Source organism: Lutra lutra, chromosome 1 (assembly GCF_902655055.1).
Source record: "Lutra lutra chromosome 1, mLutLut1.2, whole genome shotgun sequence".
In the NCBI taxonomy this organism is placed as follows: domain Eukaryota; kingdom Metazoa; phylum Chordata; class Mammalia; order Carnivora; family Mustelidae; genus Lutra; species Lutra lutra.
The window spans coordinates 152722777-152746211 of record NC_062278.1 but is presented as its reverse complement, the minus strand read 5'-3'; positions in this window follow the sequence as shown (position 1 = coordinate 152746211).

Sequence of the window (23435 nt, the reverse complement as noted above, 5' to 3'; positions counted from 1 at the left end):
TTTAGGCTTGAACTTTTAGTTCAGTACTCTGCAAGGTGCAGCCTCCACAAAGTTCAGAGCTATTTTCAGGTGAATGTTCTGGACAAAAAAAAAAAAAGGCAGCTTCCTAAAAATAATTTTGCAGTGGCAATCATACATCTCCCGGAAATGATGCACCTTATCTTGTTGATAGGGTCTGAAATCTATGGCAGAACTATCAGCCCTAAATGGACTGCTGGTGGTAATGAGATTAAATTACTCTCCACCAAAAATAGTCCTCATCTTCCAGCACAACCCCAACAGCACTTTGCAACTTTATCCAGCAAGGCGGATGTTTAAGAAGAGCAATGGGCTTCCCACATCTAGATTTGCAACATAGAGCTGGAAGCCTAACATAATATGCAGCTTGCCTCACTCAGATTTCATCCAGACCTTTCCCCTAGAAGAGAAAAAGGAAAGTGGTGGTCCTTGGGTGTCTTCCATGTGGTAGGTGTTTTATATATCTTGTTTATCAAAGCCCTGCGTTTGTAAATTAAGGTGGTCTTATTCTTGTCTGTAAATAGGCTGGACATGGATGATACTCTTGTTGGCTGAATTTGGGACTGGTCTTGAGCTCTGAATTTAGATATCCAGGATTGGAAAAAACCAAAGGGTGTACACAAGATAGATTCTTCAGCAAACACCAAGGGTCCAAGTCTAATAACCCAACAGTACTGCAAAGAAAGAAGAGGAAAGGTTGTAATAAGTCATAGAAAGACCTGGTGGGTTTTCACAAATAAAGTTCAAGGGCACGTATGGTGTGGGGTAGCCTTAAGGTTTTCAAATGTTGAATAACAGTGTTGAGTGACAAAAACAAGTGGGAGAAACATCTTTTGTTTGTGATGGATGATCTTTTTTATATGTTGCTAGATTCATCTTGTTAGTATTCTTTTGAGGGTTTTTGCTACTATGTTCATGAGGGATATTGGTCTGTAATTTTCATGAAAGTTTTTGTCTCATTTTGGCTTTAGAGTAAGGCTGGCTTTGTAGAGTCAGTTGCAAAGTATTCGATTCTCTGCAATTTTCTGAAAGAGTTTGTATAGAATTGGTAATATTCCATCCTTATCTGTGGGATGGAATTCCCAGTGAATTCTTCTGGGTTAGGAATTTCCTTTGGGGAAACGTTTTCAAGTATAAACTTAATTTTTTAAATATATTTAGGGCTGTAAATATGTATTTCTTCCTGAGCAAGCTTTGGTTGTTTTATCCTTTGTTCCTTTCATCTCATCTAAGTTGTCAAACTTTTCAACATAAAGTGAATTATAATATTTATTTATTATGTTTTAACACCTGTAGAATATGAAGTGATGGCAGCTCCCTCATTCTTACTATTGGTAATTCAAACTAATTATCGTTTAATTGATCTTCTTCATTTTTTTGTGTTTTCTACTTCATAGAGTTTTCACTCCATCTTTTCTTCTGCCTACTTTGGGTCTTAAGTTGCTCTCATTTTTCTAGTTTCTTAATGTGGAAGCTAAGAACAATAATTTAAAACCTTTCTTCTTTTCAAACATAGGCACTTAGTGTATAAATTTCTAAGTATGGCTTTAATGGCTTGCACAAATTTTGGTATGCTACTGTTTTCATTTTCATTAAATTAAAATGCTTTCTAATTTCCCTTTTGGCTTCTCCTTTGACCCATGGGTTATTTAGATGTGTGTTACTTAGTTTCCAAAGATATCTTCCAAGATATCTTCCAGATATCTTTCTGTTATTGATTTCTAATTTAATTTTATTGTGATCAGAAAATATTGTGTCTGCTTTGAATCTCTTAAAATTTAATGAAACTTCTTTTATGGTCCAGAAAATTGTCCATCTTTTTTTTTTTAAAGATTTTACTTATTTGCCAGAGAGAGAGAGAAATCACAAGTAGGCAAAAGGCAGGCAGAGAGGTGGGGGAAAGCAGGCTCCCCACTGAGCAGAGAGCCCAATGCAGGGCTTGATCCCAGGACCCTGAGATCATGACCTGAGCCGAAGGCAGAGGCTTAACCCACTGAGCCACCCGGGCGCCCCCAGAATATTGTCCATCTTGTAAATTTTCTGTGTGTACTTGAAAAAGTGTATTCCATTGTTGAGTGGAATGTTCTATAAGTGTGTCAATTAGGTAAAGCTGATTGGTAGTGTTGTTCAAGTCTCCTATGTCCTACTAATTTTCTATTTGTTTGTTCTATCAATTATTTAGCTATTAAGATCTCCAACTATTATTGTGAATTGTATCTTTTTTATCCTTGAAATTCTATCAATTTTTACTTCATGTATTTGAGGCTCTGTTGTAAGGTTCATAAACATTTAGGTTTGTGAATAACCTTTATGAATGACTCCTTTATCATTATGAAGTAGTCTTGTTCTGAAATTGATTTTGTCTAACATTTAATATAGCCATTCCAATCTTTCTGAGGGGAGATAGGGAGGTAGTGTTAACATGATATAAATTTTTCCTTTCTTTTATTTTTAACCTGTTTGTATCTTTACATTTAAAATGCACTTATTTTAAGCTGAATTTAGTTGTATCTTCATCTTTTTATCCAAACTGAAAATCACTGCCTTTAATGGGAGGGTTTAAGCCATTTACATTTAATTTATTTTATAACTAGTTGTTATTAGTTTTAGGTCTGTCATCTTGCTGCTTGTTTTCTAAAACAGTGTCCATGAGGAGGGTTTACTACTACAATAGACCTTTCACAGTAATAGAGGATTGGTATTATATAAAGAAATAATTAAGGGAAAATTCACTCTTAATTTAAAATCTACAGTCAGCTAAATGTCATTCAAGAATAAGGACCAAAAATAACATATTTAGACCAAAATCGAGAGGATTCTACCAGAAAGAAGTATGTACTTTAGGATGAAGAAAATTGAATCCAGAAGGAAAAAAAATATAGATACAAGAAGCAATAGAGTTGGAATTAATAATTGCAGTATGTAAACATCTATTTAATTTGGTAGTAGGTGTATGGGTGTGTAAACTTTCTATGCTTTTTGTAGGTTTTAAATATTGTAGTATAAAAATAAAGTATCCTGGAGAGTGTGCTATCATGGAAACCAAGCTAGGAGAGTGCTACTGTGTACAATGCTGCTGAGAAGTAAAGTAGTTTGAAAATAGAAAATTACCTATAGTTTTTCAGGATGAAACCTATTGGTGAACTTGACAGAAGCAGATCAGTGGCATGTTGGATGACAAGACCAGACTGGCCAATGAGAGGTCAGGTAGAAGTCCTGTGACCAATATCTTAAGCATCACTGTCTGACCAGAGGATCAGACCTTCCCTGATCACCCTCCAACTTTATCAACATGAAACCACCTAACTACAGCCCTTCTGTGGCTCCTTTTTGCCTGCAAGATGAAGCTTGGATTTCATGGCCTAACATACAGAGTAGGATCTGACTCCTGCTCACCCTTGGAGAGTAAATGTAGACCTACATATCTAAATTGATCTCTGGGGTTGGCAATGCTCCTTGCCTGCTCAGACTTATCTAGCTCTTTTTAATTTCTGGGTGCTCACTTTAGCTCCCGTTTTTCCTACTTTAATCCATCCATTTACTTAGCTATCTTGGATCTTTTGTATTAGATTTGATTGTACCCATGATCCCTTATATTCAATCCCATTTTCTTTCTTTCTTTTTTTTTTTACATATTCTTTTTTTTTTTTTTATTTGACAGAGAGAGAGAGAGAGAGATCACAAGTAGGCAGAGAGGCAGGCAGAGAGAGGAGGAAGCAGGCTCACTGCTGAGCAGAGAGCCCGATGCGGGGCTCGATCCCAGAACTCTGAGATCATGACCTGAGCCGAAGGCAGAGGCTTAACCCACTGAGCCACCCAGGTGCCCCCCCGTTTTCTTTTTGAAAGAGAACCTGACTTCCTACTTATGATACCACTCCCATACAGACTATATGCTACATACGTTTTGTGTTTTGCAAGAATCCCAAACCTGATGTTTCTGGCACATTTACATTCTTGTATAATCATAACACTAGCCAAATAGAATTCTCCCTTCTATATCTCTGATGGCTATTTGTTCAGACTATTCTTGAATATCTGTAATAGTAGGGGGCCCTCATACTTAAAGTTGCCATGTTTCACTTGGGATAACTCTGGTTGATAAAATATTATTTTTTATTTTGAGGAAAGAGGTCTTCCTCCCTGTATCCACCCCACCACCAACGAAGTCTTAATCTAAGCTCTAGAGTGACAGTGTTCCCAGTATTTGAAATTAGAGGGCTGCCAGTTGTATGAGTTAGACTATTAGATTAGAATTCCAGCTCCTACACTTAAGCTACTACGCTACTATGCTGAGCCTCAATTAACTCAACTATAAATTAAGGATAATAGTATTGCTCACTTTAGGGGATCATGTGAAGATCACATAAGATAATTCACACAATATCTTTAGTGCAACACAATGACTGACACAGAGTGAATACTCTAAAAATGTTAGCTCTTACAGAGCATCAAAGGAAGATATTTTACACTATAGGACTTTTCTCCCCATCAGAAGAGTTAAGCCCTTCAGGATTCTGAACCAGAGGATGGCCCCTTGATTTAGGGTGGGGTACTTTGGAAACTTCACTCAGGCCCAGCACTTACTCGAAAATACCTGCATTAGTATTAAGGTGAGAAGAGCAGGTGCTCCGAGGTGGTCAAAGAGCACAACTACCTTTTGCTGGCACCAGAACTTACAGGCAAGCTGCCAGTGCTCATCATATTATAAGCTCCAGTGTTATCCATAGTGGTCATGTAATAGATATAATCATATTTTATAGAACTCTACAGTTCTAAAAAGATTTTCATCTAAATTATTACTTCATCTCCGTAGGACCCCAGTGAAATTTGTATTATCATTCTCACTTTATAAACGAAAAAAATCAAAACTCAGATCAATGAAGGAACTTGGCCAGCATCATAAAAGACAGAGTAATTGCCATCTGTTGATTGACAGTTCCGTGATATGTATTTTACCAGGTGATCTTGCATATTTCATCTCATTTTATTAAAAAGTAAAACACCAACCTACTCATGAATAGGTACTCATTTTTAGGTAAAGAAAATGAGATTCAGAGAGGTTAAGAAACTTCTCCAAAGTCACACAGCTATAATAAGTCCATTAACAGCAAACTCCATGTGCTTTTTACATTCCCCTCATGGCCAAGGAGAATTACACAGAACATTCTTTTTTTTTTTTTAAGATTTTATTTATTTATTTGGCAGAAGGAGAGAGAGAGAGAGATCACAAGTAGGCAGAGAGGCAGGCAGAGCTGGGGGGAAGCAGGCTCTCCATGGAGTGGAGAACCCGACATGGGGCTCAATCCCAGGACCCTGAGATCATGACCTGAGCTGAAGGCAGAGGCTTAACCTACTGAGCCACCCAGGCACCCCTACACAGAACATTCTGAACATATTCATGTGGAATGGAAATGACAAATAGCTACATTGACTTGGATCACCTTTTCTATCAGTCATGTTATAAATCTTGCTCATTAAAGAGGTTCTATCCTGTTCTTAATTCTGGTTCTTCAGCAAGGAGGAGTCACATTCCTTGAGGGAGAAAACTAATGGGTGCATCTGGGGATCCATCTACAGACTTAGAAGCCCATTTTCACCAGCCTAATGGGAGGCCCTCAACAATATGGAATACCTAGGGTAAATCACTCTTCCTATTACCAAAGAAATGGAAAATGATGGTGGAGACTCTATTCAGAGCGTACTCCTTCTGCAGCAGTTACAAGGTTTTGAACCTTGTCTAGGATATATGAGAGAGCTACTGAAGTCAGAGATAGAGAAGTCCAAAAATGCCAGCCTAGTGTGCTCTCTCAGAGACTAGGCCTTTGAAGTCTCTTGTGTTTTCAAAGCAAAACCCCCTACCTCACACCATTAATAAACTTGGCCTCAAAAGAAGAGGGGAAAGTGGGTTCTTATTCCAGAGAGTGTGATGGTAGCACCAGCCACAGCCCCAGGGGCCAGTGCAGATGGGTAGTTCTCATCCAGGGGCAGTTTTTCTCCCAGGGAATATTTGGTGATGTCTGAGACATTTTTTGTTATTATAGCTTGAGGGGAGAGGGGCATGCTATTGGCATCTAGTGGGTAGAGGACCAGGGATACTACTAAACATCCTATAATGCATAGCACAGTCCCCCAAAACAAAGAATTGCCTGTCTCAAAGAAGAGAGACCTGGTGTCAATGAAGAGGGACTCCAAGAGCTAAAAATTTCAATAGTAGCTTTATAGGTTTTCGAAAAGACAGATGAGGACAGTCTTTAACAGGTCCTCCGAGAGCAAAGTACTAAGGTGACAGGCATCCTAATGCTGGTGTTCATGGGCCAACTCTTTCATTCCCTGTAAAAGGGTCTACTAGTCATGAGGTTGCTTTCTGGCAGGAAGCCAAAACAAAGGGAGGAAGTTGGTTGGTAGGAATAGCCAGATCTGCATGAGGCAGATACACCTGTTTTAGTTGGATTCCCCAGAAGTAGTTGCTGAGATGAGAATCTGACAAGAGAGTTGGGGCAATGCAAGACCCAGAAGGTCAGGAGACAAACAGAGGGAGATTTCAGGCAAGGTCCCACGAAAGACACTTTCAGCCTGACCCTGAGGGGAATTCTGGAGTATAAGTTTTGCTCTGAGGTACAGTTACACCTCCAAAAGAGAATGGACTTGAATCTTCTTGCACCCATTAGCCATTGGCTATGGGCCATGATGGAGAAGTAAGTTCCCTGGAACTCCTAGCCTTTCTTCCCAGTGCACTGGGTGGGCTCCACCAGTCTGAAGGGAACTTCAGGAAATCACTGCAGGCTCTCGCTATAGGCAGTGGAATCACAGGGAAGACACAGAAGTGGTAGGAGCACCCAGAAGGGGTAGAAAGGAATTTGAAGGGATCTGGGCCAAGCGCTGACACGGTGCTGCACACTTACTTTAACTGAGGGCACAGGCCCAACCTGAGCACCACTCATTTATGGGGATCTCCGTATGCAGCCCAGCTACCAGGGACCCAAACTCCTCATCTGTGGCTCTTTACTCTGCCATCCCTGGGAATGAATGCCATGATTGAGCTTTGTACCTGTGTTTGTTACATTCTTGTCCTCAACTTCTGCTGTGGTCTGATGTTTGGGTTCCCCAAATCTCCACGGTAGTGCATTCACTGGTGTAAGCCTGCTGTCAGAAAATCTGAGTCAGACCCCTACACCTGTGCCCCAGGAAGAACCACAAAGACCTCCTCAGTGTTGCTGCAAATGCTGGGGGCCTGCTAATAGTCCCCCTCACAGCTGGAGTTTGCTTTAAGTATCTCACCATTCATCCACTCAGACACAAAAATAAGCTCCTTTACCCATTTTTAGAAAGAACCCATGGGCGCCCAGCTTTCAGCAGGACTTTTGGCTACCTGGACTGACCTTGCTTGGAGCACAGGAAGAGGGTAGCAGAGCAGAGCACAGCTCACTGGCAGCCTGCTGGTTCCTTGCCTTCTCTCTCTACCTGTGTCTGAGGATCACAGGTAAGTCCTCTACAGGGTTCTACACAAGAGTTTAGTGAGCACCTTCTGAGACCTAAACTTGCCCTTGGGCTCCCAACACCACCACAGTGGCTCATCAATACATTTCTTCCACATAAATGTGATGATTTGGGTAAAAGGAACTAATGGGGTGAGGTGCCTGCATGGCTTAGTCAGTTAAGTGGCCAACTCTTGGTTTTGGCTCAGGTCATAATCTCAGGGTCCTGAGACTGAGTCCCATGTTGGGCTCCAAGCACAGTGCAGAGTCTGCTTGAGGACTCTCTCCCTCTGTGCCCCTCCCCCTGCTTGCCATTGTGTGCTCTTTCCCTTTTCCTCTAAAATAAATAAAAATAAATAAATAAATAGATAGATAGATAAAATCGTTAGGAAAAATAAAAGGAACAAGTCTTCTTCCCTTTAAAATCTTTTTAGAGATTTTATTTGTCAGAAAATGAGAGAGAGAGAGAGAGAGCAAGCAGGGGGAGCAGCAGGCAAAGGGAGAAGCAGGCTACTGGCTGAGCAAGGAGCCCAATGTGGAACTCGATCCCAGGACCCTGAAATCATGACATGAGCTGAAGGCAGATGCTTAACTAACTGAGCCACCGAGGCATCCCCCTACCTTGTGATTTAACCAGATGATTTTATTTGTATGTCATACCCTGGTGCATTCTTGCATCTTCATTTATTTGTCTATTTATTTATTTACTTACTAACTCATTTTAGTTTCTCTGTCATTGTCTTAGATATGTTTCTTAGGAATAATCCACATTTAGATCCAATCTGGGGATCTTTGCTTTTATTTGTTTCGACGATAGACATAGGCGGTCTTACTGCTTTCATTGTAGTTTCTGCAAACTGTTTGGAATTTTAATGCATTTTGCTTCTTTATTTCCCATCTTTTGCCAAGTGGCTTGTTTATTTGTTCTTTTTTACCCAAGTGATTTGAACATTATGAATTCTATTTTTCCTAGGTTAATGGTTACCCTTACATTTCAAAAAATAGTTGATCCTGTATTCTTTTATCAATGTCAAGAATGAGAAAGAACCTACTGGCCCTTTGCACAGACAATGGGTGACCTAATACACTTCCTTTTTTTCCCCACCCACGTCCACCTCCAACTTCCCAAGGTTTTTGGTTTTTTGGTATAATCTTGGTTTTTAAACCCAAGTTAATAATAGTTTAACCATCAATCTCTTTCTTTTTCTTTTTAAGATTTTATTTATTTGACAGAGAGAGAGATCACAAGTAGACAGAGGGGAAGGCAGAGAGAGAGGGGAAAGCAGGCTCCCCGCTGAGTAGGGAGCCTGATGTGGGACTCAATCCCACCCTGAGATCATGACCTGAGCCAAAGGCAGAGGCTTAACCCACTGAGCCACCCAGGTGCCCCTGTCAATATCTTTCTTTTCATGATTATTTTTACATTAGCATTGTTTCCTTATAAAATTAAAAATTTAACAATTTATATTCAAAGTCATTTTTGTAGTTTAAATTAATTATTTAGAGAATAATTTCACTTTAAACTCTATTACTGCTCACCCCATTTCTTTCATACTGTGTTTTCCTCATACTGGGGTTCTCTGTTGTGATTTGTTTCTAAGATCACTGGGCTATTTTGGGGGAAAGCAGAAAGATGAAGAGGCGTGAACTGTTGTATTCCCCCTGAAACTTTGTCTGGGTCTTCTCTACTTTTCTTGCCTCAAATGTGTTCAATGGCCATCTATAATATTGCCCCATTTCCTTCTGATCTTTAGAGTCTCAGGAAAAAGGTGAGCTGTGAATTCCATCATTTTGTTTCGTTTTAGCTCCATGGTTGCTTGTAAGATTTTTCCCCCTTATTCTTAAATTAAAACAAAATTTTTCCAAGGGATTCCTAAGTGTGTATTCTTTCTTTCTATTAATTTCTCCAATACTTGGTAAGCCAATTTTTATTTAAAGATTTTAGTCTTTTCAGCTCTGGAAAATGGCTTTTATAACACCTCCTGAATCAATTTTTTATGACTCTTATCTTTTGCTCATGATCTCAATCTTTTTATACTTATAGGAAATCTTTTTACATTTCTGACAAATCAGATAATTTATCAAACCATCCTTCAAAATCAATGAGTCTCTTTTCTGCCTTATCCACTATGTTATTCATGCTGTCCAGGATGGTTTTCTAAATTAGGGAATTCATGTTTTCATCAGAAAGTAATCTATCTGATTTCAAATTTCTCCCTTTTCATCAGTGCCGTGTAATCTTGAATCTTGCTGAGAATACAAATTAGAGGGATTTGTTTCCTGTTCCCAGGCTGCTTCCAAGGTTGTGACTTGCCCGGAAGCTGGCAGTCTCCATCTCCTGTGGAGGTGTTGGTGTCAGTCAGGGCTGCCACTGTCCACAAGAGATGGGGAGAACCCACTGGGGAGAGAACCAAGCAGTGGGAAGATTCACTGTGAGCTGAAAGCCTCTCTTCACAACACTTCAGCAACCAAGTTTTCTGGAGCCATGCAGTCCTTTCTTAGGACCACCAACAACTTTAGGCAGTCTCACTTCATTAACTGTGTTAACCATGCTACATGTGGGCTGGTGGTGAGCACTATTGACAGTCATTCCGTATGGTAGACACAAGTACAGCTCATTTATTCATTCATTCATTCCTTCATCAAATATCTCTTGAGTTCCTCTGTACAGAAGCCATTTATACACATTAGAGATATGATGGCACAGTTAGTACTATCTCCATAATGTTTTTATTACAGTGGGGAGACAGTATATCATAAATTGATGATATAGTATCAAGGAATTATAAGTGGTATAAAAAATAAATCCAGGGTAAAAGTCTAGATAAAGGAAACATGCAATTTTAGTAAAAATGGTCTAAAAAGACCTTCCTTAAGTTCATTTGAGCTGAAACCAGAATAGAGTAGATGAGTGAGCCAAGAGGATGTGTGGAAGAAAAGCAGTCCAAGCAGAGGGGATTGCAAGTAGAAAGGCCCTGAAGCGGGAAGTTGTTGAACTTGTAAAGGAAAAACAAAGAGGTGGGTGTGTCTGAGGTTGCACATGGGAGCAGGGCAGGGCTGGGAGAAGTCTGAGGGCTAGCATGTTGTGCTGTCCTTGCTTCACCAGACATCCCTATGTGCATCTGGGCCATAATTGGGCTTCTTATGTAAAGGCTGAATCATTCAAGATGCAAGACCAAGTCAGTGACATACCTTTTAGCAAATTCCATCTCAGCAGCCCAGCCCCAATATGTGGGGTTGGAATGAATCCTGCAGAGCCACAAGTTTAGTACTTTCTATGATGAGTCCTCAGGCCACCAAAGTGCTCCCTGAATCAACCTTGCTCTCATACCCATGGTGTTGGGCCCCTTCCCACCTTCTCTTGTCTACAAGCCTGGTGCTAATCTTCAGTCTTCTTAACCTGAGGCCTGAAGCTGCTGAAGGCCCACCATATCCTCATTCCAGAGGGGAATGAGATGGCCCAATGCAGGTTCAGCAGGGTTCATTAATCTGATTAGTGGAGATGTGGGCTCAGCACTACTGAGAGGACCACCTTCTGCTTCTGCTGTTTAGGACTCTCCTAATAACATCTGCCAAAATCTGGTCACCTGGGAAGCCTCTACCCTAGAGTCCTGTCCTTTACTTCAGCCCTCATTCTTCTCATGCATCCCTGAATCTCTCTGTTTCCTACAAGCTTATGTTTCTGAAGTATCCCTGTGTCCCACCCCAAGCCTGTCTAAATTTTTACAAGTGGGTACTCACCACTTTCACCCTGCTCTGTATCCAGCCTGGATGACATAAAAGGATGAAATCACACCCAGATTTTTATAAGCAAAGAAACTTATAATTAAGGGAAAACAAAAGGTTATTTTTCAAAGGAGAGCTTGTAGGATTGAGCAACCATCTGCTTCCCTCTGTCCCAGTTGACCCAGCCTCTGAATGACCTTTTTTAAGGGTCTGAGTTTTTCTGAAAGTTTTGGTTTGTGCAATACAGTCCTCATATACACTGACAAATTTTGTTAACTCTAAATATTTACTTGAGACTACTGTTTTAACAAGAACTACATCCTTTCTCTAGGAAGATGGTTAAATATATATCAATTGTTATCAAGATAAATTTATATCAAGAAATACTTCCATTCTTCCCTTGCACACGTTTTGCAGAATACTATATGGATTTCTCATTGAAATTTTTTGACCAGTCATGCTAAATGTTAGGATCTATTCTAAACTACCTGGCAGTATTATTGGATGAGTAATGCCTGGATGAGTATCACAAAAAATTACCTTCTATAGTAATACAGCGTTTTCTCTTACAAGTCATTTTCAGAAGATTAGTTTCTACAACTTATGAATAAACTGAATTGCTGAGACAAGTTTCATTACTTTCCACCCATCCACACCTATAAAGGCACCTGCCAATTAGCACAGTCTATGCTGTCAAGCAACACAGTTAATAGCATTAATCAATCATTGTGTAAGCTGTGTCTTGGAGAAGATAGCCCAATGCAATATGGGACCGGCATGGCAGGTGGCTCAGTGACATTTGATCCACATGAGCTAGTTGACCTCTACTATGCCTGACACTCTGATATTTGTTAATGGTAAGAATGCAGTGCACTTGCAGAGAATCAGTATGTCTTCAAGGACTGTCTCAACCTTAAATCACTTTTCAGACAGTCTGGTCTTCATAAGGAGTCCAGTTGACTTGAACTGATTCAGTAATGATTGCTATTTGTGAAAGAAAAAGATCTGAATCAAGCATCACCAGATAGGCTTGAAAGTTGTCGTTGGAGCCAGTCTATTATGGATTATGAAAACTTAATCTTTGATGTTGTGAACAGCAGCTGCTTTGACCAGTTAACTTTAGAAGATGAATTGACCCAGGATGTTCTAAAATTTACAACATAAGCAGTCATTTCTCAAAACTCTTCTTGGTAGTAGAGGGGCACAAATTATTAATATCCAACTTAAATGGCAGTAGTTCACAGGGCACAGATTCCATTTGTGAAATTTAAATCTCTGAGCAGTGACTGATGGTGCTTGGGAAAAGTGCCTCTTCAGTAAGCCCACAAGTTCAGCTGTCCTAGTCTAATTTAAAGCAGTGACTGTGAGAAACTCTCATATGGCATGTGGTTCTGTCCCACCGATGGCAATGTGAGTAAAGCGGGAATCCCAAACACAAGTAATAATTCACATTCAGTGGCACAAGCCTACACCTCATGCAAAATCTGCACACCCCCTACTCTTCCAAACTGCAAGGGTCCCACATAGGCTCATGAGCAGTTGTCCTTTTATTGTCTGGTCCTTTGATTGGTGCTCACCAATCAAGAAGCCACCCATGTCACTACTGCCTTCCTTCCAGAATGACCTCATTGTCTTAGTTTGGTTTCCACCTGAGGCAAACCACAAGACAAGGATTTGAGCAGAATTGCCTTATTTGAGACATAATCCCAGACATAATCCCTTATTTGAGACATAATCCAAGCAGGGAAGAAAAGGAAGTAAATAAGAGATGTGTTACCAAACCAGTCATTATGTTTGATCATTGAAAGTTAATCCTGATGAGGAATTCTGGGAATCAATGTAGGAATGATACCTCTGAGAGAAAAGGGGTATTTATATACCAGCTCCCAGAAGTTGTTATTTGAAGGTTGCTGGGGAAGGGGTCTTCAAGACACAACAAGCCCTGGAGCAACTGGAAGACTGGCTGGTGTACACTAATAGTATGACCTCAGGGAAGATGAGTGGGGTGGTCACAACATTTGTCTCCCCAAGTACCCACATCAAAGATGGCATTTCTTGGTTGTCCCAAGCTGAGGAGATACCAGGTAGACTGCATTTCCCATAGTCCTTACTCTATCCAAGGATGTCTGTAGGATACATTCTCAGAGGCAGAACTGCCTCTTTTAAGTAGTGCATGTTTTTAAGATATATTGCTAAATTGCTGTCCAAGAAGTGCTCATTAACTGATACTCTGGCTAATAGCGCATCTGAATTCCCTTTACCCTGCTTTGTGGGATACTGATGTTCCCTATTACAGTGAATTTGGTTATGCTATGGTCTTCAACTTTTTTGGAGGGAGGGTGAAATTTACTACATGTAACTTTATCAAACCGTTCTGTGAAATTTAACACATGCATACAGTCATGTAACTACCACCAGGATTAAGATAAAAACAGTTTCATCAATGCCAACAATACACACATGCCCCTTTGTACTCAACTCTTCCCCCACGCCAAGCCCCTGACAACTATTAGTATATTTCCTATGTCTATAGTTTTGCCTCTTCCAAGTTGCCATGGAATCATGGAATATGTAACCTTTTGAGTCTGGCTTTTTAAATGCACTTGGCTTTCATCCATGTTATTGGGTATCAACAATTCATTTCATTTTATTACTGAGTTGGAAGTACTACAGTTTATCTATTCAACCAGTGAAGAACATATGTGTTCTTTCTAGTTTTTGATGATTGTGAATAAACATCTGTGTAGAGGTCAACATAGCTTTCATTTCACTTAGGTAAACATGGTATTTAATTTTATAAGAAACTGCCAAACTATCTGCCAAAGAGACTATATCATTTTGCATTCCTCCAGGCAACAGAAGGGGGGTTCAGTTTCTCCATATCCTCATCAGCACTTGGTATTAATGGTGTTTCTTCTTTCTCTTTTTCCTTTTTTTTTTTCTCCTTCTTATTGGTGAGTAGGGATATCTCATGATTTTAATTTTTATTTCCCTAATGACTAATAATACCAAGCATCCTTTCATGTGCATATTTGCTATCTATATATTTACTTTTGTAAAACATCTGTTCGATTCTTGTGTGTATTTTAAACTGGGCCAAGGTTTTTTGTTTCTTAATTCTTTGCATATGAATGTCCAATTGTTGAAAAGATTACCTTGGATCCAAGTAAATTGCCTTTGTAATTGTGGTCAAAACCAAACAAGCATATATGTGGATCTATTTCTAGACTTTCTATTCTGTTTCATTGATCTTTGTGTCTAACCTTTTACAAATAACACACTCTTTATCACTGTAGTTTTATAATAAGTCTTGAAATCCAGTAGTGTGAGTTCTCCAAACTTGTTCTTTTCCAAAATTGGTTTGGTTTTTCTAGTTCCTTTGCCTTTCTATATATATTTTAGAATCAGTTTGCCAGTGTCTTAAAAAAAATCCTGCTGGGATTTTGGTTGAAATTGCATTGAATCTAAAAGTCAGCTTAGAGATAATTGACACCTAAGCCATAACGAGTCTTCCAATTCACAAACATCATATGACTTTATTTACTTAGGTCTTCTTTTATTTCTTTCAACAGTGTTTTATACTTTTCAGCACACCTATTCTGAACATATTTTGTAAAATTTGTACCTAAGCATTTCATGTTTTGGGGTGCTATTAGCATGATACTTTTTAAAAAATACTTTATATATTTATTTGAGAGAGTATGCAAGCAGGGGCAGAGGGAGAAAAAGCTGACTCCCCAGCTGAGCAGGGAGCCCAACATGGGGCTTGATCCTTGGACTCTGGGATCATGACCTGAGCCAAACGCAGACGCAAAACCAACTGAGCTACCGAGGTACTCTAGCATGATACTTCTATAAATTTCAAATTTCAATTGTTCATTGCTAGCATATGGAAATAAGATTGATTTCTTAATTAACTTTGTATTCTACAATAATGCTAAGCTCACTTACTATTTCTAGTAGTTCTTTGTAGATTATTTTGGATATTCTATGTAGACAATCATGCCATCTGTCAGGATAGACAGTTTATCATTTCTCCTTTCTGTTAGAGAGGACTGTTGCACTGGCTAGGATCGCCAGTACAATGTGAATGGGAGAGATGAGAGCAGAGATATTTGTCTTGTTCCAACCTTAGGGGAAAATATTCAGTCTTTACTAGTGAGTACACATTAGCTAAGAGGTTTTTTTGCAGATGTCTTTGATCAGGTTGAGGTAATTCCTAGTTTGCTGAGAGCTCTTGCCTATGAATCAATATTGAATTTTGTTAAATGTTTTTCTTGCATCTATAGAGATTATCATATGGTAAATCTTCTTTAGCCTGTTGACATGGTAAATTACAGTGATTGATTTTTTTAAAGATTTTATTTATTTATTTGAGAGAGAAAGAGAGCACAAATGAGGGGTGAGGAAAGGAGAGAGAGAGGGAGAAGCAGACTCCCCACTGAGCAGGAAGCCCAATGCAGGTCTCCATCCCAAGGATCATAACCTGATCTGAAGATCATGACCTGAGCTGAAGGCAGATGCTTAACCAAGTGAGCCACCCAGGCACCCCCAGTGATTGATTTTTATTTTTTTTTAAGATTTTATTTATTTATTTGACAGACAGAGATCACAAGTAGACAGAGAGGCAGGCAGAGAGAGGGGGAAGCAGGCTCCCCGCTGAGCAGAGAGCCCAATGCGGGGCTTGATCCCAGGACCCTGAGATCATGACCTGAGCTGAAGGCAGAGGCTTAACCCACTGAGCCACCTTCGTGCCCCAGTGATTGATTTTTAAATATTGAATCAAACTTAACATTCCAAGGATGAATCCTTGTCAGACATAGTGTATTATTGTTTTATATATTCCTGGGTTTATTTTACTTATATTTTGTTGAGGATTTTCATATCTATGAGCATGAGGGATATTATTCTATAATGCTCTTTTCTTACTACATCTTTGTCTAGTTTGTTATTCAAGGTAATACAGGACTCATAAAATAAGTTGAGAAGTATTCCTTCCTTTACTATGTTCTCTAAGGATTTGTGTACAGTTGATATTATTTCTTCTTTAAATGTTTGGTGGAATTCACCAGTGAAGACATACAGGCTGGCAGTTTTCTTTTTTAGGAGTCCTTTAACTACTACTAATTCAATTTTTTAATAAAGTGTGGGATTATTTATGTTATCTATTTCTTCTTGAGTGAGCTTTGCTAGTTTGTGTCTTTCAAAGAATTTATTTCATCTAAGTTATCAAATTTATGGGCAGAATGTCATTCATAATATTCTCTTATGTTCTTAGAATATTTGCAGAGTCTATAGTGATATCACCTCTTCTTTTCCTGATATTTGTAATTTATGTCTTCCAAACTTTTTCTTGGTCAGTCTGGTTAGATGGGTATCAGTGTTATTAAACTTTTCAAAGAGCCAGAGTTTAGTTTCATTGACATTTTCTTTTATTTTTTGTTCTCAATTCCACTGATTTCTGTTTTTAATCTTTATTTTTCTTTCCTTCTGCTTGTCTTGGGTTTACTTTGCTCTACTTTTTCTAGTTTCTCAAAGTGGGAACTTAAAACCACACCATCTTTGGATTATCATTCCTGTGTTTGAAGATATAATGAGTCCCTTGTCCTATTACAGAAATCAAGTGTTGCTTTCTCAACCTCATTGTATCTAAGCTGCTGGTATGTGACATATAGTCCACCAATCAGAAATGGCTCAAGTCTTCTGTTCAGAAGTGGGAAATGTGAAAAAAAAATAGGTGAACATGAAATCCTTCTTTTGACAAGTTTGGTTGTGAAGGTGTCTAGATCTACAGGAGTTTCAGAGGCACAGTTGGTGGCATCTAGTGCCTAACATCACTGGTGCAAGTTGCAAAGTCTGGATCAAGTGTGGGCAGCAGGGATATCTTAGCCAGAATGGCCCCCATAGTGTGATCTGGTGTTGTTCCAGCATTGCATCCTACAATTTTATCTCTAGCGCTCCTAGAAATTCCCTCACAGGAATTTCTTTCCTGCTTAAACTCTCTGGTTTGAATTCTCTTGGCAACTAAGAACCTCTACTGATAGGTCCATCTTTTAAATTTTTCCAATTCTATGTGTGTCAAATTGTACCTCATCTTTATTGTTTAATTATGACTGCAGTCTAGAGCATTTTCATATATATTTGACCATTTGTATATCTGCATCTAAAGTGTCCATTCATATCTCTTGTCTCTTTTTCCATCCTAAGAGTTTTTCTTATTGATTTGTAACACATAACCACACACACACATACACACTCCATTCTACCTAATAATCCCTTTGTATAAAATATATTGCAAATATTTCTTCAGCCTGTAACTTTCCATCTAACTTTGCTTATGGTATTTTTTATTATTCACAAGTTTTTCATTTTTGTCACATAAAACTTCTTAACTTTCCTCTTATATGGCTTTTGGGGGTTTGTTTCTTACTTAGGAAGCCCACATGCAAACTTTTTTTTTTAAATGAACTATCCTGTGTTTTATTCTAATACCCTTATACTTTTATTGTTAACTTCTTAATACTCTTTCAATGTATTTGTGTATCATATGGTATAGAAGTATATCATTTCTTTTTAATATCTTTTATTGAATGGTCCAATCATTTCTCCACTTTTCTGCAAATCCTATTACAGAAAGATTCAAATATGAGTGTACACTACACACAGCGAACACTTGAATGTGGAACATTTGCAAACTATTCTGAAAATACACTCCATATACAAACATTAATGTATTAACATGTAACTAACATTGTGTAATTATTTCTTCATTTATTTCTCACCCTGTTTCAGATGGGATTGTACATAGGGTTGTGCCATTCTTTCAGCATTAGGAGTGACCAGTGAAATATACTAGATGGACTGACTTTGCATCATCTTTGTCTCATTGGCAGAGCTCTTATGCATCAGGTATTCCCAGAGGCCCCGCACTAGTGGGAATTTAATTGGACGGGCTCTTGCTGCAAGAGCTTTCTGCTTGGGCTCCTAGTGTACTTAGTACATGCATGGAACAAGCACAGAAAAAGAGCAAAAATGTGTCCTTGGATATCATTGGGTAAAGCAAGCAGGGGAAGGAAGAGGGATCAGCAATTTTTCTTTTCATTTTGCCACATGGAACTCTAAAGGGAAAAAAAAGTCTCAGAGCATGTCATACTAATCCAGGAGGCAAAAAAGGAAAGCCTGACACTGGGCAGAGCCCCTCCTGTTTAGGGGTGAAGAATAGCGGAGGAATACTTTTCCAGCCTGGGGCCAGCTGCACCTGCTATATTTGGGGTCAGTCTCCTTAAAGCAATGCCTCTGCAGGAGTCACCCAGGGAATTCCTGGGAATTTCCACCCACTTCCACCCCTCCAAATGGCAGCAAGTGGCTTTTCACTCTGACAGCATTTATGTTTGTATTTGGGTTTAGGAGAAATTGTCAACTCGCTCAGGCTTCTTGGAGAATCTACAACAACCAGTGTCTTTTTAGGAATACAAATGAAATTTTCTTCTATGTCCTACTCTGTGCTATTTTCTTTGTTTATAATATTTTAAAAATATTATGTTGAATTTTTAAAAAGATGTATTTATTTACATAATCTCTATACACAGTATGGAGGTCCAGTTCACGTCCCTGAGGTCAAGAGTCATATGCTCTTCCAACTGACTTGAGGACAATGATTTAAATACTAATTAAAGGCACATAGGAAAGGAAGAAATAGTCATGCAGAAACATGCATGTAATAGATGAGACCGGCAGTTCTTTGGTGAAAGTGTACTCCGTACAGCTCAAATGGAGCGGGGGAGGCCTTAAGTTTCACCTAGGGAAGAGAAGTGGGGGTCAGAAATGTTTCTCTGAGGAGGTGATCGTGTCATGCCTCTCACTTCTCCTGTCTCTGCCAGGGAAGGTAATCACCCTCTATTTTCTGCCTTTCCTGTTAAATATTCACCTTTTGTCCCAAGACTCATAAGCAGACCCTATCCATACTCTTTTGTGGCCCTCTGGGACATTTGAACCAGCCTCCAGAGTGCCCCTACTCTCCTAAGCCTACCAAATAAAAGAGGGAGGTGGTTCTGCAAGAGATGAGGGAAACCAACCCTGATCTCACCACTTTAAGGACTCTTTGGCAACAGTGGAGGAGCTCAAGCTCCATGGGCAGATGCTGACCAGGAGCTCAGCAGGAGGGTCAGTAATATGGGCAGAAGGGAGGGGCTCAGGGGACTGCTATTCCATAATCTCACTGAGTGGCTCTGAATTAAAGACCATTCAGAAGGTAGATTCCAAAACAAGTAGTAAGTAAGTTTACAATCAAAACATTGTGCCAGAAACTCTGTTAATTCCCACAACACTCCCATGCAATTTGCATTTTCATTATCATTTTACAGACGGTGAAACGGGTACAGATAAACTCAGTGTTTAGTCAGTTCTGAATTCAGACGGATGTCTTCTCTCCACGAGCGCCTCCCACTCTCCTGCACCTGCTGATCCAGGGGTATATTTTGAACCAGCGGTTCTCAGCCTTGCTTCTACCTCCACATCATCTGCCTTCCAATGTTTGCCCAACAGTTACTTCTGAGATTCCCACAGGGATTCTTCACCCGGAAGGCAGAGAGGAGGCCCTATCTCCACCCCAAACCCTCTGCAAGGGGAACCTGCCAGATTCAGCGGAGGAAGTCTGTCTGGTTACAAAGAAGCTCCTCAGAAATCCTAAAGTCCTCTCCAGGCCACTTGAGAATCACTGATTCAATTAAACTAATAGATACAGGCCAAGGTCACATAATTTTCTTTCTGCCCACATAACTGCCATTTCCATTCCCAGGAACAATTTCCGATTAACATTTGACACTCCCCCTGCTAGCTTTTATTCCTTAGTTCTTCTTAATGTGGAAGTTTATCAAAAAACTACATTTTTCGTCTAAAACACTCACATCCAGAGCCAGTGTGGAGGTACAGATAGTGGGATTACAGGAGATGGGGGCTCTGGGGTTGCCTGGGAACAGAGCGGGTAATTCAAAGACTGGAAAAGGGATGGGTATTAACAAAGCCGGGGCAGCAGAAGAACAGAAAGGACCCAGCAGCACATGCTAATAATGTCCCGGCCACATCCCCCAGCCGGCCCTGGAGGATTCCTGCTGCCAGCTGATGTCCGCATTGCTGATGGCTGCCTGAGGTCATCCTCTGGCCACGAGCACATGTTGTGTCCACAGACCAGTCAGGCTGGAAGGACTAAGGAGTAAAATGCCTCAGAAAGTCTCTCAGCCAATGAGGATGGGAGCTAGTGAGCAGAGAGGCATCACACACCAGTGAGATTTCTGAAGTATGTTCTTCTCTGGTTCTGAGAGACCCAGCAGGTCTGAGTCCCAGGTGCCCATAGTGAGCCTATGCTCACTAACACCCTTCACCTTGTTCCCCTTTCCTCCACCTGCACCCAGGGTCCCTCAGGATCTGCTTTGAAGAGAACCAAATGAAGACAGATGCCCAAATAAACATTTTCAATCCAGCTCTCCGGCTCTCAGACCATGCACCAGTTAGTTGCCAGCAGGACACCTCCATCACACCCCCACCAGACTCTTCATTTGAGTGTGAACTTGCTTCTCCTCCCTCCTCCCTTCATATCAACTAATGGTATGGGGATTCTCTTGTAAGATATCACCTCCCCCGGCCTCAGGGATTGATTCAAGTGGCCCAAGTTAGAGGAAATGAAAGCCAAGATCAAGCCTTCTGCTCACATACTGGGGGAGAAAAATCTCTCCATTTCCAGCCCCAAGAAATGGCTGTCACTTGTGAGTGGGAAGGCAGAGCCTGCTAAGAATGGAGACGAGGCTGGGGCTGTCAGAGCCCCGCCATTATCCATGGGGCCTTACCCTTGAGGGGTATCAGCCGCTCCCAACTGCATCTCTGTCTATGGGTTTTCTCAAAAATCCCAAAGACTGTGTTCCCTGAGTGCACAGCGGCCAGAAGTGCCTGGGAATTACTTCTCCTGATGCATCTCTCCACCAGTGCATCATCCCTGGAGCAGGGAGCACGGATGCCTACGCTTACATGGTTTCCCAGAGCTTCACACTGGGATCAAGCTCAGGGCATAGCGATTTCCTGGCTGCTTCCTTTCTCTGTCTCCCTCCTCCGCAACCCGCCCCCCTGCCCCGCCACTGGTACTTCCTGCATGTCCCAAATTATAGTCAAATTCTTGCCTTGAGATCCACTTTGGGGGAACCCAAACTAAAAGGTAACAATTTCAAGGATAAAGATAAAATAACAGGAGGGAGAAAACCTATTCTTAGCCATCATTTGAGCCAGGAGATCAAGCAATGCCTGAGGCAATATGTTGCTTTTTATTTATTTATTTTTTGCTTAAACAAATCTGATTTTTTTTTCCCAGTTGCAATACAGAGTTTTAAAAGATGTATCTAAAATCCCACAACAGCCACCTACTCTGCCATTCCACAGGGTGCACCAGTGGTCCCAGCCTGAGGTTCTCTAGCACTCCCTCCCCACCCTCCCCCATCTCCAGACACAGACCAGACAGGGCTCCTCCTGGATTGCTAAAGCCCTCCAGGCCCTTTCTTACACTCAAGGGTTCCCAGCCCCTTGGCACACCTGTCCCTTTCTCTTTTTAACCAAACACTGCTTGTCTTGCAGGATATAGTTCTGAAGTCTCCTTTTCTCTTTCCTGCCAGAACAAAGTATCTAGCCTCTCCTTCTGGTAGGGCTTTACTCTCCCTTCATGGCACTTTCTATGTTCCTCTCTTGCATTTGTAACACGAAGAAAAATTTGTTATTTAAATTGCCAACTGTCTTAGGGGCTCTGAGATGTTGCTTTTGTTTTGTTCCTTGGTTTGGACTCTGGTTATGCAGGTGTGTTTTCTTTGTGCACATTTATCAAATGGTATGCTTCTCATGTGTACACTCTGCCTGGATATTGTTTGTCAATAAAAGAGTTTATTTAAAGATAAAATATCAACTTCCTTTAAAGTCCTGGTGGCAAAGAGAAAGTCCTTTCTTCCTCTGAGCACCATGATATATGTGGTTGTACAGCTTTGGGGTTAGGAACTGGGTGAACAACTCACCCTAAAAGAGGAAGAGAAGCATTGGAGCTTCCCTGAGTGGCGAAGGGGTGAGGGGCAGAGAGATGAGGCTGGGGCGACCACACTCCGACAAGGCCACTGCTCCTCTGTGACTCTCCACTTGCGATGCCTTATCTAAACTCACAAAATGCCCGAGTGAAGTTTTCTTCTGGATTGTGGTGCAGTAACTTAGTTCCACGTGTCCAGTGGCACAGAATGAAATGTTGTTAGCACACTGAATTCAGGAACTGTCGGTAAAGAGCCTCAAGAGAGGGTGAACTCTAGAATTGGCCTTCATTGCTGAGAAGATGTGAGTCTTTACGGGGACAAGAAATCGGGTGTTGAAGCAAGTTTATCTTCTACCAAAGGGGCCTGGATGTGATACAGTTTTCTCAGTATGTCTTTTCTCCTTTATTGGTCTGTAAGTTTCTTGAGGCTGAAGACAGCAATTGGGTACACGGATGGATGGATGGAAGGATGGATGGATGGATGGATGATGATGATGATGAAGATAGATAGATAGATGATAGATAGATAGATGGATGTTATTCTTGTAGCTGTCCTCTTTCCTCAACATGAAGAAGGTGTTTGATAAATTTCTTTTTGTGTGAATTAACAAGAAATGAAAAGAGATGAGGGACTTGGGGTTTCTTGGATAACCAAGAATTATCCTGCCTATAGAAGGAGCCTAACAGGACATACAGAATATAATTTTTTTAGTTAAAGAATCGGGTTGGAATCTCAATTTCACCACTTCCTGGTCATACAATTTTGGGCAAGTCACAATCCCTTTGAACTTCAGTTTCTTCAGTACAAAAGAGGTGCATGAGGGAAAAAGTACTTTCTTCAACTATAAAGTACTTTTCAGGCTTCTTTTGGGGGGGGGCGGCTCATTTTGACCTGCATTCTAAGATGACAGAATTTACCTGAACAATGTGACCTCTCTGCTCCCAAATGCCCCTCCCCCCACGTGTTTGTTACCTTCAGCTTAGTAGCTGTGACAGCCATCTAGAGAGTAGAAATGCAAATGCTCATTGATTTATTTATTTTTTTTATTATGTTATGTTAGTCACCATAAAGTACATCATTAGTTTTTGATGTAGTGTTCCATGATTCATTGTTTGCATATAACACCCAGGGCTCCATGTTCATTGATTTAAATTCACGCAGGCTG